This window comes from Anabrus simplex, chromosome 5, assembly GCF_040414725.1.
Source record: "Anabrus simplex isolate iqAnaSimp1 chromosome 5, ASM4041472v1, whole genome shotgun sequence".
Classification (NCBI taxonomy): Eukaryota; Metazoa; Arthropoda; class Insecta; order Orthoptera; family Tettigoniidae; genus Anabrus; species Anabrus simplex.
In genome coordinates, this window is record NC_090269.1 from 349854853 (window position 1) to 349871446 (window position 16594).

General features: G+C 40.7%; 1 protein-coding gene and 1 long non-coding RNA gene across 3 annotated transcripts in view; one reads left to right on the forward strand and one right to left on the reverse strand.

The window, feature by feature from the left end:
• LOC137500924 (uncharacterized) overlaps positions 1-8514 on the reverse strand; it is a 194628-nt gene extending 186114 nt beyond the window's left edge. Inside the window, exon 1 of the long non-coding RNA XR_011018278.1 lies at positions 8489-8514. This is a non-coding gene — a long non-coding RNA (uncharacterized lncRNA). The remainder of the gene's footprint in view (positions 1-8488) is intronic.
• Hr3 (Hormone receptor 3) overlaps positions 1-16594 on the forward strand; it is a 586730-nt gene that overhangs the window by 289981 nt on the left and 280155 nt on the right. The window lies entirely within an intron of this gene.

A 16594-nucleotide genomic window follows, 5' to 3' on the forward strand; every position in this document is an offset into this window, starting at 1 on the left:
TACTTACATGAAAATAGCTAATACAGCTGAGAAATGGAAAACGAACCACTGGTAGGAGTACTCTTGCTTTAAGTAAATCATTATAAGAACTGTGGTTGTTCATCACACTCTTGTCCTTGGGAAGGTGAATGCCCTATATCGCCGTACTAGGTCAGGGTCTAAATAGAGGGGATATCCTCGACTACACCTGCTAGAATTACATTCCATTTCTTGGAAGTGCAGAGGTCAGTTCACAACTTCCTCCAATTTCTTACTCTTATGTAGGCCACACGCATAAGTATCCCGTTGAAAGGGTAGCCTATCCCGTCTACATCACGGCGCTAAATAGGTTACGCAGCTCGTTCAAGTAGAACGCGACAGGTGGCACTTGCATCTTCTGTTACATGCGAGAGGAACATTAAAATTATTAGGCCTATACGATATATTTAAGTGAATAAATGTAATCTTCTGAATAAATTACTAGTAATTAATGTTATACAAGGTCCTGATATTTTTCAGCTGAACAAGTAATACTGACAATTATGGATATTCCAATAAGTTTAAGAAAACTTTCTTCAGCTTATCCCAAATATTTCTAGCTATAGCCACCCTAGGTTATTTTGTGTTTCAGTGAGGGGTTTAAGGTGGATGTTCTTCCTGGCATCTGGTGATTTTTATTTTTTAGATGAAAGTTTCAATCCGAAATACCAGTATTCGAACGTCAGCCGTTCGGGCGAAAAGCCACTGCACCCACTTCATAGAAACTTAAGGTGACCGGCATATTAGATTTTAAGGTTCTTAAACGATTTTATGTTAATTTAACTCAAAAATACATTTATCCCACATAGTGTTATTGTTGACTGTATTTGAGGCTTCGTAAAGGTATAATAAATTCTCCGTTAGGTAAACCACAATGAACAGCTTCTGTACAGTAAAATTAGATCAAATATGCATTCTAACTGATTACTTAATACAGTTTTGCCATGACAGCCGTATTGCACCATTCAAATTACAATGTTTTCATTGCTTAGAATATAAAAGAAACAGCTACAGTATCTAAACTACCAGATAAACTTTCTTCAGCTTATTGGTAGCTATAATCACCCTAGTTCATTTAAAAATTAAACACAACTTACTATATTTATGAAGCGTACGTAGCAAAGATAAACGCTGCAGATTTTTCGACTGCATATCTCAAGATTTACTGACATTTCGAGAAGAGTGGACTACTTTATGTCTCTTGCAATGAAAGCCTGAATATTCTTCTTGCAACAAAACCATATACCAGTCAGAGTAACCAGCAAAGATATATTTCCCATTTTATATCTTGACATTACTGTGCAGTCTTCAGCCTTCATTGTCATAAAAGTGACGTAAAACTTCAAAAGCTACATACTTCCTTTCTTACTTTCTTGACTCTCTCACAATAGAATGCGGCTGAAAGACTTGGGGTCCTGATGGCTAGCAAAAGTGATCAAACAACCCATTTCTGATCGTCTAGCTCTAACATGATAAAACCATTAAGTATACAGGACTTATCACCACGTTGATTCTAAACCGAAAAATTAGTATCTCCTCCTGTGTATTAACTACAACTACTACATCAGCTTAATCGAGTTGGAATGACTCAAAGAAATGATACAAAATAAAAATCATGGTATGAAAAAACTAAAATCAATACATTGAAACAATAAATAAAGAAGACATGACAATTCAGATTTATATATGACAAGTGTAACATAATCATTAAGGGGCAGTTGCATGGAAATTCATACAGAATTGACAGAAATTAAAATTTATTTAGGGAAGCATTATTACAACGCAGTCAGTCAGACATTCACTCAAAAACTAGATAATATATATACATATTTCATTGTAAGTATTGTAGCATAGGCCCTACGTTATTACGGTAAAATCCCATAGAAATTCAAGGATAACTTAAATATTTCCAATACCTTAACTGTGCGATTTACAACAGGCTGTGGGCTGATGATCTCATGTTAGACCTCTTTAAAAACAAGGTTCACCATCATTATACAATAGATCGAATGGTACAGTGCCTCACGCTAGCTTGCCATAAGTACTGTATAGCACCACCACACATAAATTTTCGCAAACTTTTCAGAATATTGGGCTTTTTATTGATTGTGAAAAGGTACTAAGACTGCTACGGGTAATGCATAAAAATGATCAATTCCCCGGTTTACAAAAAATAAATGTTTATTATAGTTTCTTTCTGCGGTCTACCTATTACTTTGGCTGTGAATACGTCATGTACGTTGCCTGCAGAACAAATTCTACGGTAATTGTTGTAGGCAGTAAATGTTTCCTGACTCGTTGCGCTTTGTTAGTGTTGTTGAATTCCTTGCTGGCCCTTATCTCTTTATCTGTCACGATGAGCAAGTCATCAGAGTGACCTACATTTGCAGATGGAAGATTCCGCCTGCACTGATTCCCGTCCCCCACATGTCGTAGTGGCCAAATCGCTAGTCGGGTCTTGTCTTCTCCGTTGGAACGGAACATTCAGCTTCCCGTCACTCAGGTACTTCCGACACTGCTCGGTGTTCATTCATAATAGCACTAATATTCTGGAGTTCTTATATTTACCTCTGAACTACCAGACACGAGACGCCAACTTGCATTATAATCGAACTAATGGCCATTGCATTAGTAGATCATCCGCACTGTCAGCGTAATGGCCTTCGATTCAGAGGCTCCTCGTTAGATTCCCGGCGGGGTCGGAGATTTTATTGACTTGGTGCTGTATGTTTGTTCTGTTCCCAACATCCCTGCAACCCACACACAACACTGTGCCCACCAAAATAACATGCAGATTCCCATGCAAGGCAGATGCCTCTCACCATCTGCACCAGGCTAGCAATAGCCACACAAAATTTTATATATATATATATATATATTAGATCATCTAGGACGACGCGCCGAATTTATTCAGATTTTAGCAAAGAAAAACTAAGCTATTTTCCGTTCAAGCCGTGAAAGTTCTTGGAGGAGAGCAGGGCGAAGGCTTCAATTATCCGTTACTTGGGCACTAACAGGGAGAAGCCGTTGCTTTGGGGTCGACGATTTCGTTCAGAATTGGGGAGGATGATCTAAGGAGCACTGGTGGTCTGGTTCTTAACAGCGACCCTGACATCCACGGATTCCAGGCATTCCAGAACACAATTTTTCTTTCTTTCTTCTCTAAGTTTTATTTCATCTGTTTGTTTCTGTATCGATATGAGCTGTATTATAAACTCGTTTGCTATCACCCTGTTTTGCTACTTGTGGCTTGGCATTTCTCCACTTTTTTGGTATTGTATAACCACTGCTGCAGTTAATGATGAGATATGGAGAGAGAGTGAAGCTGTTTGCGTTTTACCATAAAAACGTCGACCATGGACTATAGCAAACATGTTTGTTATGATACAGTTTGTATTTGATTTGGGCATTTTCTACTAATAAGTTCGCATGACAAAGAAAAAACATATATAAGATCAAAGAAAAAGTAAAAAATGAGAAGAGAAGAAATAGTTAGAATGAAGCGCTAGCGACTCTCGAACTCAAGACGCTCACGTAGTAGTCAGAGATACTGGCCGCAAGCCCAGCGTTGCTACAGTTACTCATTTCGAAATTGCCAGGAGGTATACAGGCTGTTATATTTAAAGGACTATTTTCTCTCTAAATAATGACCATTGAATCAAACAATCTGTTTATTTTTGACCCCATAACTGTCGCCTCACCTTTTAAATGAGATAGAGCTATTAACTCTACGCATATCCGCCCTTACCTCCCCAGGAATTAATTGGGATGCATGTAGGCTGAATGAATCTCAGAACCATATGCCTCTCTAGACGTGAAAATATCGTTTCATTTTTTTTCTTTTCTTGATAGAGAATCGAGCCCACAACGCTCTGGTTGAACCGTGTACGTCTTTACCCCCTCGGATAGGCATCCCCCCTACACAGCTTTTAATTAACAAAAAATCGTAACGCTTGACGGACTACGCAATCAGGACTAAGTCAAAAGTTGAATTGTTCGTTACTAAGCCATTCAGACTCAAGTATCATATTCCATATTCACCAAAATAAAATTCTAGAACATTACTTCTTCACGTTTCCCCATTTTAAATTCCATAGGGCCGAAATGAGTGGCTTAGACGGTTGAGGCGCTTGCCTTCTGACCCCAACAAGGCAGGTTCGATCCTGGCTCAGTCCGGTGGTATTTTAAGATGCTCAAAAATACGTTAGCCTTGTGCCAGTAGATTTACTGGCACGTAAAAGAAATCCTGCGGGACAAAATTCTGGCACCTTGGCGTCTCCAAAAAGCGTAAAAAGTAGTGAGTTGGACGTGTAGTTAATCGTAAAAATGCCATTGGTATGCAAAACCAGTAACATTTCCCGATGGAATACTGCTGGCTTATTTTCGCACTAGGTTGTTTGTGGGAGGCAATGTCAGGCCTAAAATGGAAAACGAAACTATTTTCAAAAGTCATGTAAATATGTCCGCCTCTGTGGTGTAGTGGTTAGTGTGATTAGTTGCCACCCCCGGAGGCCCGGGTTCGATTCCCGGTTCTGCCACGAAATTTGAAAAGTGGTACGAGGGCTGGAACGGTATCCACTTAGCATCGGGAGGTCAACTGAGTAGAAGGGATTCAATACCCACCTTAGCCTTCCTCAAAGTGGTTTTCCGTTGTTTCCCACTTCTCCTTCAGGAAAATGCCGCGATGGTACCTAACATAAGACCACAGCCGCTTCCTTCCCTTGTCCTTGTCTATCCCTTCCGATTTTCCCATCCCCCCCCATAAGGCCCCTGTTCAGCATAGCAGGTGAGGCCGCCTAGGCGAGGTACTGGCCCTCTTTCCCAGGTTTATCCCCCCCCCCAACCCAAAGTCTCACGCTCCAGAACACTGCCCTTGAAGCGGTAGAGGGGGGAGAGATCCCTCACTGAATCCGAGAGAGAAACCAACCCTGGAGAGTAAATGGATTAAGGAAGAAAGAAAGAAAGAAAGAAAGAAAGAAAGAAAGAAAGAAAGAAAGAATGTAAATATGCCTACAAAATTTCATTATAATTTTAAGATTGAATCAATTATGTTTGATCGCTTAATTGCATGAACCAACTTTTTTCTTTCTTTCCCCCACCCCCTTTCTGCAGAACTCTATGCAACCCTGTAGCGGCCTCTAGCGGACGGTGGCCAGTCGTTCACCTCAAATAGCGGGTATCGTTAGATGGAGTTAACGTAAACAAAGATGGCGGAGGCAAGTAAAAATAGCTCAGTAGTAGCACGTACTTGTGTGTAAGAGTGCTAGCGTGACGTGATGGCCTGCTGTCTCTCTTTGCTTAAGCCGGACTGCAGTGCGAGTGAAGTAGCAGGCCGTGACTAAAGCGCAGACATGACCGACTCCTCACTTTGAAGATGTGCAGTCTAGAATAATAATAATAATAATAATAATAATAATAATAATAATAATAATAATAATAATAATAACTGTCAGTTTTCTATATTGAGCGTGGAAAGCAAAATAGTGTCACCGTGTGTTAAATTAATTAATATGACTTGATTTTCAGCACGCGCCAGGTAATTGAAAAACGCTTCGAAAGGAATAGACAGTTATCTTTGTGTTTCGTAGATCTAGAGATGGTAGTATTGGAACATGTAAGACACTTCGTATTTCCTATATTTTCATATTTACCGGGCGAATTGGCCGTGCGGTTAGGGGCGCGCAGCTGTTAGCTTGATATCGGGAGATAGTGGGTTCAAATCCCACTCTCATCTGAACATGTTTTTTTGTGATTTCCCATTTTCACACCAGGCAAATGCTGGGGATGTACGTTAGTTAAGGCCACGGTCGCTTCCTTCGCACTCCTACCCCTTTCCTATCCAATCGTCGCTATAAGACCTGTCTGTGTCGGTGCGACGTAAAGCAAAATAGCAATATATATATATATATATATATATATATATTCATATCAGAGAAGCAATTCCTCCATGTCGCTTTGGAACAGGAATGTAATCGCGAGTCAAGATGCAGTCTTCAGGTCTGTTATGAACATGGATATGTAACATCAACAACAAAGAGATTACTCTTTAGACAACCGATATTGAATTTCATAAATATATTTTCCCATGTTGAGAGTAAGTTGTATGGAAACCAATGCGGTTACAGACAATAAAGCGGCTGTAAGGATCAGCTTTTCAGCACTTGCCAGGTAAATGAGAAATGCTGCGAAAGGAACAGAGAATTAAATTTATGTTTCGTAGATATAGTGAAGGCATATGGCGGAGTACCTAGGGAAAGGATTGTCATCGTACTATGGAATAAATGGTATGTTATTAAAAGCAATCAAAGGCATTTACTGTACGTTGACAATTAGACTGCGGTGATAACTGATGGTAAAGTGAGTTCTTGGTTTAAGGTAATTACAGAGGTTATACAAGACTATAATATTTCACCTTTGTTCTTCATAGCTTACGTGGAGAGACAGACATGCACTTATTTCTGCTTCCCCCATTTGGAAGCTGCCAAAAATACAAAGCTTACATAAAAATTAGTGTTGAAAGCCTGAAGTCTAATATCTTAAAACTTGAAAATAGGCGCATTGAGTATGATATGAAAATTAGCCTTTACAAGACTAAGTATGTGTGTAGGTAAAAATCCTAGGAGAATCGAATGTCAGGTTGGGAATACAAAGGTGGACCAGACAGATAATTTCAAGTATTTAGGATGTGTATTCTCCCAAAATGGTAGTATAGTAAGCGAGTTTGAATCAAGGTGCAGCAAAGCTAATGCAGTGAGATCGCAGTTGCGATCAACAGTATTCTGTAAGAAAGAAGACAGCTTCTGGACGAAACTATCCTGTACACTGGCCAGTTTTCAGACCAACTTTGCTTTACAGGGAGTGAAATCTGGACGAATTCAGGATACCTAATTCATAACTTAGAAGTGACAGACATGAAAGTAGCGAGAATGATTGCTGGTACAGTAAAGTGGGAACAATGGCAGAAGGGTGCTCGGAATGAGGAGATAATGGGTAAGTTAGGAATGAACTCGATTGATGAAGCTGTACACATAAACTGGCTTCCGTGATGAGGTCATGTGAGGCGAATCGTGGAGGATGGGTTACCTAGGAGAATAATGGACTCTGTTACTGAGGGTACGAGGAGTGGAGGGAGACCAAGACAATGATGGTTAGACTCAGTTTCTAAAGATTTAAGAGATGTAGAACTAAATGAGGCCGTAGAACTAGTTACAAATAGCGAATTTTGGCTGCGTTTAGTAAATTCACAGGGGCTTGCAGAATGGACGATGGAAGTGTGTTTTTTTTTGGTTTTTTTTTGTTTTTTTTTTTGCTAGTTGCTTTACGTCGCACCTACACAGATAGGTCTTATGGCGACGATGGGACTGGAAAGGACTAGGAGTTTGAAGGAAGCGGCCGTGGCCATAATTAAGGTACAGCCCCAGCATTTGCCTGGTGTGAAAATGGGAAACCACGGAAAACCATCTTCAGGGCTGCCGACCGTGGGGCTCGAACCCACGATCTCCCGGATGCAAACTCACAGCCGCGCGCCTCTACGCGCACGGCCAACTCGCCCGGTGGACGATGGAAGATGTGTTTATGTGTGTATAAATGTATTCCAGAGAATCCAATAAAATGTTCAAAAATGACAAAATTCATCTAAGGATTAGTTCAATGTTTGTAATATATACAGTCAGATATCGAGTTTTTTTTCTTCGTTTTGTCGCATTATATAAAACGTTATTGTTTATATTTTAGAAGTACATTTCTTCAAACATAGGCTAAACGTCGCTGGTGAGACAACGCAATCCTCAGTAAATATCTTCCTATCTCATCATTTGATCTAAGCCAAGAACAAAGGGAAGCACAATGTTACCGGAAAGGAATGTTGAAACACACAACAAAGGTTTCTAATGTACAGTTTCTTTCTTTTCGGGTTCCTTTGCAACACTGTGGGAAACACGAGGAAGTATTACCTCATATAATAACACAACTGCTGCTCTGTGATGCAGAGGTGGGGATGAAGCGCACTTTTATGGAGTTTACCTGAAGAAGCCATTGCTTCACGCATACTTCGAGCACCGTCCGGGATTATTATATGAATCTGAATCTTTACTAAGTTCTTTTGCGCTGTTTTCTTCAATTTCTCCCAGAAACAATTTGCCTTTGAGTAAGATATGGTTCTACCCCAGTGTTACAGATTCACTAATATAATAATACGCCTAATAATAAAATGTTATTGGCTTTATGTCCCACTAACTACGTTTATGGTTTTCGGAGACGCCGAGGTGCTGGAATTTAGTCCCGTAGGAGTTCTTTAACGTGCCCGTAAATCTACGGACACGAGGCTGACGTATTTGCGAACCTTCAAATACCACTGGACTGAGCTAGGATCGAACCTACCAAGTTGGGGCCAGAAGATTTACTAATGTTATGGATACATATATACAAAATTTATCCTGGAAGATTATATTTTGGTCAGTTTACAATGTACCTGTACATGGTTCTCCGACATTGCTGCTTACAAAGTTCATACTGAACATCACATCATTCCTGCTATCTCAAGTGTGACTTCGATATGAATGATAACACTTTCAAGATTTCATAATTCGGATGATAACATCTTCACATTTCCGCTATAGATGACTTGTCAGTTCGAATTTCTGAAATATATTTTCTATCTCGTGACTGGTCGACTCTCTAAAAAGGCCCTGGTAGACTATAGACGTGTTATGACCAAGAAGTTGAAATATAGCACTGTAGCCAGTATCCCTCGAGGTATACCGGCTACAGTGCCGTCTTATAATTATGTAAAAAAATCTTGCTCCACATACAGCCCGCTGATGATCTTCGCCTGTCAAAACGGCTACTGCCTTTAGATTTGGGGTGGCTTACGATTTCCTGAGATGTATCACTTGGTTTTCTTGACCAAAAACTGAACAAGAGATGACCAAGCGAGATCAGGTAGGAGAAATGAAAGTAAGGGACCTAGCACTAGTATGTGGAAGCAATGACAGACCCATCTAGGTGACCACCGGTCGCCTATCTTATTAAAAAGCTCCTCAGTTGTGACCTTATGTGATTAAGCGAACCTCATTCCAGTACTTAGTCCTGAATTAAAATAATAATAATAATAATAATAATAATAATAATAATAATAATAATAATAATAATAGTTTTACGTCCCACCAACTACTATACGATTTTTGGAGACGTCGGAGTGCTGGAATTTAGTCCCGCAGGAGTTATTTTACGTGCCTGTAAATCTACCGACATGAGGCTGGCCATTTTGAGCACCTTTAAATACCACCGGACTGAACCAGGATCGAGCCTGCCAAGTTGGGGTCAAAAGGGCAGCGCCGTAACCGTTCTAAGCCATTCAGCCCGGCTGAATTAAAATTCTTGGGCAGCGGAGAATCAAACCTGGAACATCTGCGTAACAAGCAGACAAGCTACCCGTACACCAACGAGGCTGACCTGTAGTAATGTACCACGTAGATATTTTAGGCATGTATGTATGATCCTGAAAATTATAACATATTGCACTTAAATCTTGCAAAATTCCTTCCTTTTAATTCATGAGTCTGTCAAGACGTTTCTAACCAGCGAAATATTGTCATTATTGAAACTAAAACCGAGAAGTCATAAAAAACCTTAACTTCGTGTCGTTTTCCCGGACTTATCTCGAAAGAAGCCTTACTAAATCATTTCTAGGATGTGGTTGTGAGATTCGAACTCAATTCGTGGATTTCGACTCTTTTTCCATGCTTGACCTGACACGACTGTCATATTAAATGAATAAATAAATAAATGTAATATATGTAAGGATTTTTTCAACATAAGAAGTCGTTTATTTTCCATTTGCTGCAGCTCCTGTCGTAAAATATACTTACGTTGCCGGTTAACATCTCCATAGCATGTTTCTTTGGTGAGGAAATTGCCTCAAGGATCTTCTTTCATGTAAGCAATATATTGCATGAACCTCTTGGGAAATTACTACCATTTTAGTTCGACTACCATTCAGAATCGTATCGTAGGTGTCATGGTGCAGCTTCTGCTGCATTACAAGGTAATTTCACCAGAGAAAATGCAATCCTGTTGAACATTTCTCTCGAATATTAAATGTTTTTGAGACGGTTTAGCATGCTGCAGTTTTTCAATTCCGTGATATCCACTTGTCATCCTCCACAAACAAAACAAACATTTATAGAGTGCTGGAAATAATACGTTATTCTCTTAATTACTGCATGTAAAAATGTTATGACTAAGGAAAAGTACTTCACAGAACAATTCCAAAGTATTCGGAGATAAAATCATTTCGCAGAAATATTTTGTGCAGTATTCATGTATTATATCTCCTTTATCATTATCACTTCATATCCAAATCTTGTATTTCCTAAATCACGGGAGCTCATTCGACTGCATTTCATTATCTTTGATGTATATTTAATTATTTTTATATTGTGGGATAGGTTCGGTTAAATGAGATATGGCGGGCCTTCTAGAAGGTGAACACCCTCTCTCAGGCCTGGAGATGAGTTGTGGTGATTTAAGGCACGGAGAAGGGCGAAGGAGGAGCAGCCCTGGCCTATCAAAGGAACTGTCCCTGAATTTGCCTGAGTTAGGAATGAAAAACCATGGAAAACCATTCTCACTCTCTGGACACTAGACGGTGGGACCAGCTCACCGCCTCCCGAATGCAGAGCTTTGGCAGGCAGCCTAAATGTCGTTAGATCAAACAGCATGCGCATGTTAACGGTAGCAGCGTAAATCTGTGTCCTCATCCCGAGATGATGCATAACTACGCCCATTAGAGATGAGTTACATGTACCTGATTTTGTTAACCATATACCAGCCCTCCTCACCATCTCAAATTTATGGCAGTACTGAGATATCGAACCCGAGCTTCCGAGGACAGCAGCTAACAGCGCCAACCTTTACACTACATAGGTGGACCACACGGTAGCTGAGGCCGCACGATTATTATTACGATTTACGCGTTCACAGAATGAGATAATAGCGGTATACAAAAGGTCATACAGTTATGGATGGTATTGTCGTCACTAGCATTGCACTATTTAACCAAATAAAGAATAACAATCCGGAAGTGTAAGCCCTCACTCATGTTATCGCACCTCTTTGCCAAGTTTGTGCTGACTTCCGGGGCAGCGCAGTAGAGATAAGAGCAGACTGTATGTTCTGTAGATCAGAGTTCAAAACACGATAGCTGTTATCATAGCAGAGATCGCTTCTTCAAACGTTAGTTTTAGATATCACCGCTTTGTGCAGTGTGACTGCCGCTTATCTCCAGTTTCAGCTATTAAGTGTTAATTGTAGAAACTTTTCCATAGTGTTCCTACAGATGGCATTATGTTCCAGTATTTTAAAATATTCTCCTTGCAAACACACTTTCCGAACTATCTGTTAGATCCCTATTTTCTACCGTGACAATGATGATGATGATGCTGATAATAATGATGATGATGATGATGATGATACCGAATTAATTGGCTGCACAGCCATGTTCGGGCCATGTATCTGTAAGCTTGCATTAGAAGTTGGTTCGAACCCCACCGTTGGCAGTCCTGAAGGTGATTTTTCAAGCTTTCTCATTTCCACACCACGCAAATGCTATTTGCTTTACGTCGCACTGACACAGATAGGTCTTGTGGCAACGATGAGACAGGAAAGGTCTAGGAATGGGAAGGAAGCGGCCGTGGCCTTAATTAAGGTACAGCCCCAACATTTGCCTGGTGTGAATATGGGAAAACACGGAAAACCATCTTCAGGGCTGGCTACAGTGGAGTTCGAACCCACTATCCCCGGATGTGAGCTCACAGCTGCGCGCCCCTAACCGTACGGCCAACTCGCCCGGTCCGCTCAAATGTTGGTGCTGTACCTTAGACCTAATTAGGATGTCCTCATCTGCCCTCACTTCCTTATATGATGGAAATAATAATAATAATAATAATAATAAGAAGAAGAAGAAGAAGAAGAAGAAGAAGAAGAAGAAGAAGAAGAACTTGTCCTGAGTAGCTCATACGGTAGAACGCTGGCCTTCTTAGCCCAAGCTGCCGGGTTCGATCCCGATTCATTCCATTGGTGTTTGAAAATGAATGTCACCAGCCTTATATCGATAGATTTACTCCCATGGGACAAATTCTCGTACCTTGGTGCCTTTGAAAGTCGTAGAAATAATATATAGGACTAAAAACGAATAAAATTGATTAGGCTGCCTGATAAGTATCTATATATGGCATTTGTAATGACATGTATGTTTGTAACTAACTGGATCTAGGACCACGAACCCAATGACTTTTCAACAGGTTCACTAACATTTCCCTAGTTCAGCAACATTGGATATGGTTAGTACTCGGATAGGTAACTACGAACTGTTGACTGATGGAGGAGCAAAATAACTTATTGGCAATCGTCCATAAGTAAACTGTAGCAACGAACCATAACCTATTTATAACTTGGTTCTTTTTTGCTAATTATTTAAGGTCGCATGCTTTCGTGACGATAGGATAGTAAAGGCTAGGACCGGGAAGAAACCGTTCGTGGCTAAGGTACAACCTGATGTGAAATTGCGAAACCACGGAACACCATCGTCATGCTGAGGTTCAAACACATCATCTCTCGAATGCAGGGCTAGGTCTATGTCTACACGTTCCGTACCGTGCAACCAACTTGTTCGATATATTTGCTACCTACCGTACATAGGCGGGCCCCACGGTGCAGGGGTAGCGTTCCTACCTTTTACCCGAACGACCCAATCCTGGACAGGTCAGTGATTTTTACCTGAATCTGAGAGCTGGTTCGAGGTTCACTCAGCCTGCGTGAGGACAATTGAGGAGCTATCTGACAGTGAGGTAGTGACCCCGGCATAGAAAACCAAGAATAAAGGCCAAGAGGTTTCGACGCACTGACTACGTGTCACCTCGTAATTTGCAGGCCTTCGGGATGAGCAGCAGTCGCTTGGTAGGCCAAGGTCCATCAAGACTGTAGCCTAAGCGGTTCGTTTTATTTTAGAATTTTTCTTACCTTTCCCTGCATGGATGAGAGAAAATCACTGAAAATAATTTTCAGAAGAGACAACAGTTCAATTTTAACCCTGAAGACAGTATTACCAGTGAGTATGGAAAGAAATAGGAAAGTCAGTGATCACTGAAAGTCGACGCAGAGCAGTGGAATCCGTAATCTTTGGGGACATTTGAGGTACATGCCTTAAAACACAGGATAATACGTATTTAAAACAAAGTTCCGTACAGTTTATTAAGTTAGTTAAGTTAAACGGAGTGTAACATGGCCGTTTGGCGGTGCCGCTCATGGTGTTGATGCCACTGTGCCGCAATAAAGCGTCTGTGATGGAGAAAGAAAACAAAAGATAGCGACGGTCTATTCCCTGGGCTTGTTACCAGCTACCAGCGGTGGTTATTGGAGCACATTGTGATACTCCATGCATGTGCGCTCATAAACAATACGCCACATAATGGAGCCAATTAGCTTCCACTCCCATCACTTTTTCTTAATCTCGTCGCCCGGTTTTGTCCCAGCCCGGAAATTCAAACTTGCAGCGTCTATCACCTGATATTTGTAGGTAAAATTCCTCCAGATGCTTTTGTTTCTTTTAAGTTGCCCTCCTCCACCACTACGAATCTCCGCAATTGTTTACATTTCGAATTTTTTTGAATCTACGGCATTTCAAACTTTCAGCGTTGTAACTCAGTATTGGTTGGTATCTTTACTCCAGTTGATCTTTTTAAGAAGGTGTTATATACTATTTGCCGGGCTGAGTGGCTCAGACGGTTAAGGCGCTGGCCTTCTAACCCCAACTTGGCAGGTTCGATCCTGGCTCAGTCCGGTGGTATTTGAAGGTGCTCAAATACGTCAGCCCCGTGTTGGTAGATTTACTGGCACGTAAAAGAACTCCTGTGGGGCTAAATTCCGGCACATCGGCGTCTCCGAAGACCTTAAAAAGTAGTTAGTGGGACGTAAAGCAAATAGCATTATTATTATTATTATATACTATTATTGCGAATGTTATATTTAAAACATAAATTGTTTCGGTTTGGTTAGAGAAGTCAAGTAAAAAACTTATCCTTGGGCAGGTTTATCACAGGTTTATCTTGTTATGTATGTATTGAACCCATAATTCTACAAGTCAAAGGGTTCAGTATGTATGTATGTTCAGTCCTCAGCCTGAAAGCTCGTTGGACTTTCAACAGCTCCGCCATTAGTTGCCATAGATGGCCTAGGCATCACTGAGGAGTCGTACTAGGGAAATGAGGAGTGAGGTAATTTCCCGTTGCTTTCCGCGCTGACCCAGAAGTTAGTATTACATATCAGTCTGCCAAGCCCACTGAAATGCACACACTAACCGACCCTATAAGAAACATTTTCATACCATTCATAGCACGGACTGGCTGCATAAGGAATGCCATTATTAGCCTTGCTAATAGCTCAGTCACTTTCAGGATAAGACTGAGACAGAAAGTAACAACATATCTCTAGCCCATACCAGAAGACATAGTGCACTGTCAACACTAGGTCTCCCCAGCCAAGGCATATTCTTGTTATAAGCAATTGAATATTTTAAAGTTGGAAAAATTGTATTCCCTTTTCGAAAATGTGAACAAGTAAAATAACTCCATGGAAGGAAACAGACCATTTGAATAGATGTGCAATTTTAATGTAACTTTCCACTGTTAGTTGGCAATAAAAATTGAATATCGAAGTTGTCATGTAAAAATCCGTATGATGTATGGGTGAATGGTCAAGGAGCCACCTTCGGTTCAGAGAGTTTTGAGTTCGAATCTTATTTGGGCCGAAGATTTTAGCCACGCCCGGTTAATTCTTCTGCTTCGGGGACTGGCTAATTGTGGTCTTAGTAAACATCTATATGCATATACAACACTTCACTCTACCAACCACCGCAGAAGCACGCTAAATAGACCCCTTCACATAGGGATGAGCATCCGACAGTAAAACTGGATCAATTTTAGAACAATCCTCAAGTGATCGGGAAAGGGCCATAAAGAGGAAGTACTGTTACTTCATGAGAACTTCACATTGTAGGGAAATACTTACGGTTTTTTTTTTCATTATTTTCCTCTCTGAACCAGCAGGTGTTACTACAGCACCAACGAACCCTGGGTCTTCAGACTAGAAGCCATTCACTCATTTACTAAATGCTCAAAGAAAAGTACGAAATATGCAAAAATTATATATTTTTACTAGCTTTTTTTTCAATGTTTATCTTTATTGCTAAGTTCGAGGAGCTCTTTAACATTCCAGGTATCTTAGCGGATTTAGGGGAGGACTTCAACTGGGTTCAACTGGCACAATATGTGTATCCATTACTAAGCATACATTGAAAGATGTTGGTCTTCGCGTACGGTAACGATCTGATACAACAGCGAATATACTTTTTTCTTAACAGCCGCAGAATTTGCTTCGGCGAGTGCATAACCGAGAGGGAGTAAGCTTAATAGCACAGATTTCAAGCCAGGGAGCACGATGTGATGCCACAAGTTACAAGTCCCTTGATTTAAACGTGTGTCTGGGAGTTGGAACATGTATAGCTGCATGACGACATGGCTGCTGTCCATGTATTCCCACAGGTAATTTAAAACAGTGGAACATCCAACAAGTTGGGCTCTCTCACTCTATGGGAATATAATACGACCGAAATTAAAGTGTCACTTCGAAATGAGGGATTTAATTCCCACATTTATTGACAATCAAAGTGATTGTCTAAGTTTGTGAACTACCAGAAATGGTACCAAAGTAAGTGGAAGTAATTGACATCATGATACGTTTCTAAGATTCTCTTTGCCAACATCAGAAAGAAATAAAGACAGAAATAAAGAAGGAAAGAAAGAAAGAAAGAAAAAAGAAAGAAAACTTTTATTTAACGGGTCCCCTAATTTAACATACAACTGCATCTCGCAGACCCAACAAGTTGGCTATACAGAATCAGTTATGTAGCTGTAAGCTTGCATTCGGAAAAGGACAGTTTTGAGTTCCACTAACGAAATCTTTAAAGATGATTGTTCATGGTTTCCCATTCTTCTTACCAGATAAATGCTGGGTCTATAGTGTAATGAAGGCTACGTCCACTGCCTTCCCAGTCATATATCTTTCATACCCAATGTCACGTCACAACTGATTATTTTATTTATGAAGTCTGTGGGACAGAAAACCAAAAGCAGTATTTTTCGAGCATGGATCTCTCCCATTCAAGCATTCATATCTCCCTCTGTGGAGCAGTGGTAGAGTGTCGGCCTCCGGATCTCAAGATACCGGGTTCAAATCTGACAGAGGTAGTCGAATTTTTAAAGGGCGGAAAAAATTCCATTCGGCTTTAAGTGCCGGTAGTGTCCGAGTACAAGTTCGGCTCGCCAGATGCGGGCCTTTTCATTTGACGTCCGTAGGTGTCCTGCGCGTCGTGATGAGGATGAAATAATGATGAAGACGACACATACACTCAGCCCCGTGCCAGCGAATTTAACCAATTGTGGTTAAAATCCCCGACCCCTCCGGAAGTCGAACGTCGGACCCTTGTGACAAAAGGTCAGCACGCTAACCTTTTAGCCAT